Raw genomic sequence first — 3,325 nt, forward strand, 5'->3', positions numbered from 1 at the left:
AGTGAGTGAGTGAGTGAGTGAGTGAGTGAGTGAGTGAGTGAGTGAGTGAGTGAGAGAGAGAGTGAGCGAGTGATACCTGCTAATTATCAAAATCCAGAAAAGAACCGTTAAATTCTACAACCACTTAAAAGGAAACGATTCGCAAACTTTCCTTAAGAAAGCCATCACCTACAGAGAGATGAACCTGGAGAAGAGTCCCCAAAGCAAGCTGGTCCTGGGGCTCTGTTCACAAACACAAACTGACCCCACAGAGCCCCAGGACAGCAGCACAATTAGACCCAACCAAATCATGAGAAAACAGAAAGATAATTACTGCACTTCCTAACCTCCTGCCAAATGCATGCCCATATTAGAGACACATATTTCCCTCAGATTACACAGATCCACAAAGAATTCAACAAAACATACCCAATTTTGATAAACTCCCATATCTACTGGGTGAAATACCACAGTGTGCCATCACAGCAGCAAGATTTATGATCTGTTGCCACAAGAAAAGGGCAACCAGTGAAGAACAAACACCATTGTAAATACAACCCATATTTATGTTTATTTATTTTCCTTTTTGTACTTTAACTATTTACACATCGCTACAATACTGTATATAGACATAATACGACATTTGAAATGTCTTTATTATTTTGGAACATCTGTGAGTGTAATGTTTACTGTTAATTGTTATTGTTTATTAGACTTTTGTTTATTATCTACTTCACTTGCTTGTTAACGTATGTTTCCCATGCCAATAAAACCCTTGAATTGAATTGAATTAAATTGAGAGGGGGGAGTGAGAGATGTCCAATTACATAAGCCGGTAAGATCCCCCAAAAAGGTGAAAACAAGATAATTTTCATTTTCCCTGTTAAGGTATACAGTCTTGCTGAATAAATATACACTGAGTGTACAAAACATTAGGAATGTTGCTCTTTCATGACCAGGTGAATCCAGGTGAAAGCTATGATCCCTTATTGATGTCACCTGTTAAATCCACTTCAGTCAGTGTAGATAAACGGGAGGAGACAGGTTAAAGAAGGATTTTTAAGCCTTGAGACAATTGAGATATGGATTGTGTATGTGTGCCATTCAGAGGGTGAATGGGCAAGACAAAAGATTTCAGTGCCTTTGAACAGGGTATGGATGGTAGTAGGTGCCAGGTGCACCGGTTTGAGTGTGTCAAGAACTGCAACGTTGCTGGGTTTTTCATGCTTAACAGTTTGTATCTCCCTTTCCTTCCTTTTCCTTTCCTGACTGTATCAAGAATGGTCCACCACCCAAAGGACATCCAGTCAGCTTGACACAACTGTGGGAAGCATTGGAGTCAACATGGGCCAGCATCCCTGTGGAACATTTTCAACACCTTTTAGAGTCCATGCCCTGACCATTTTTTAAAATTTGATTTCTTTTACCTTTATTTAACTAGGCAAGTAGGTTAAGAACAACTTATTGAGGCTGTTCCGAGGGCAAAAGGAGGGGGGAAACTCAATATTAGGACGGTGTTCTTAATGTTTTGTACACTCAGTGTATATCCCACCCCCGGCCCTTTAGGCACTGCTGGTTTTTCAAGTGTTACCTATTGCTCTGTTGATCTATTGGGCACCCTGTCACGTGATCATCACATTCACCTGAGGCTGCCTCACCCATCCACCTCACCCTTGTTTGGGTTGTGCCAAAGTCTATTGAAGAGAAAAACAGTAAGAGCTGGGCAGAGGGCCTTGTCAGCCAAATACCTGCATAAGGGCCTCTCCTACAGATACCTGGGGGGTTTTCAGTAACCATAAACTAAATTAAATGGGGAGTTACAATCTGAATGTTTCTAACATGAGACGCTCATATTCCTTTTCCATTGCACAAATGTCGCTACAGAATGCCCTAATGAACACAACCCATGAACTCTATCTTGCAGTTTTTTACAATCGCTAGGACCCAGTTCTCAATACTTAGGTCACTTTTTCAAAACTATTCACACAGTTCTCCTAACCAACTTTCAGCTTGGCACAGCAGTTAAGTGGGCCAAGCCAGAGGTGGAGTGGGGTCTACGTCCCGCACCAGAGCCGCCACCGCGGAGAAATGCCCACCCAGACCCTCCCCTATAGGTTCAGGTTTTGCGGCCGGGGTCCGCACCATGGGGGGGGTACTGTTACGCCCTGACCGTAGAAAGCTTTTTATGTCTCTATTTTGGTTTGGTCAGGGTGTGATTTGGGTGGGCATTCTATGTTCCTTTTTCTAGAATTTGTATTTCTGTGTGTTTGGCCGGGTGTGGTTCTCAATCAGAGGCGGCTGTCTATCGTTGTCTCTGATTGAGAACCATACTTAGGTTGCCTTTTCCCACCTGTATTGGTGGGTAGTTGTCTTTGTGTAGTTGCATGTCAGCACTAGTTGTTTATAGTTTCACGTTCGTTTTGTTATTTTGTTAGTATTTTGTTAGTTTGTTTAAGTGTTCTTCGTTAATAAAAGAAGAATGTATTCAAATCACGCTTGGTCTCCTTCCTTTGACGGCCGTGACAGCTTCAATATGTTTAATGTAATTTTTTGGCATTGAGTCATTCCAAAATACAAGAATTTGTATATACACCATCTACCGATACAGATACAATAGCAATGCTAGTCAACCCTGTCTTCTGCATTTGGCCATAGGTTCTCATTCACATCACATCTTATGTTGTCTTGGGCAATACAGCTACTGTAGGAAAGAATCTTTTGGCATGCCTGGTCCATCCCTGGCAATCGTCTGCAGATATGTCCAGGCATCCAGCATTCATTGCGTCCAGGAGGGACATTTGATCATGTGGATGGTGGTCATAAACCTTCCACCACCATGAGGAAAATAATTCCTCTATGGGGTTGAGGAATGGAGAGTAAGGTGGGAGGAAAAGTGACACCATCCTGGGATGGGCTGCAAAACACTCTGTGACTGCACGGGAGTGGTGAAATGACACATTGTCCCATACAATTAAAAACATTGGCCGATTTTGCCTCACTGCAACCCTTTCCTCACATGGCATAACCCTTCCATAGAGGTCATCCAGGAAGGAAATGAGACGCTCGGTGTTGTATGGCCCAATTAGCGGTTTGTGGAACAGCAATCCATCAGAGGATATTGCTGCACACATTGTGATGTTGGCACCCCTCTGGCCCGGGACATCCACTGTGACTCTTTTCCCAATCACATTCCTTCCTCACCGCCGTGTTTTGGCCAAGTTGAAACCAGCCTCATCCACAAAGATGAATATGTTGGGTGTTTGCCTGGCTTCAATCTCCATGACTCTCTAAAATAAATCCACAAGGCAACATAAGAGTTAGTCTATTACGGTAGTTTACATTACAC

This window comes from Salvelinus alpinus, chromosome 22 (genome assembly GCF_045679555.1).
Source record: "Salvelinus alpinus chromosome 22, SLU_Salpinus.1, whole genome shotgun sequence".
Taxonomy (NCBI): Eukaryota; Metazoa; Chordata; class Actinopteri; order Salmoniformes; family Salmonidae; genus Salvelinus; species Salvelinus alpinus.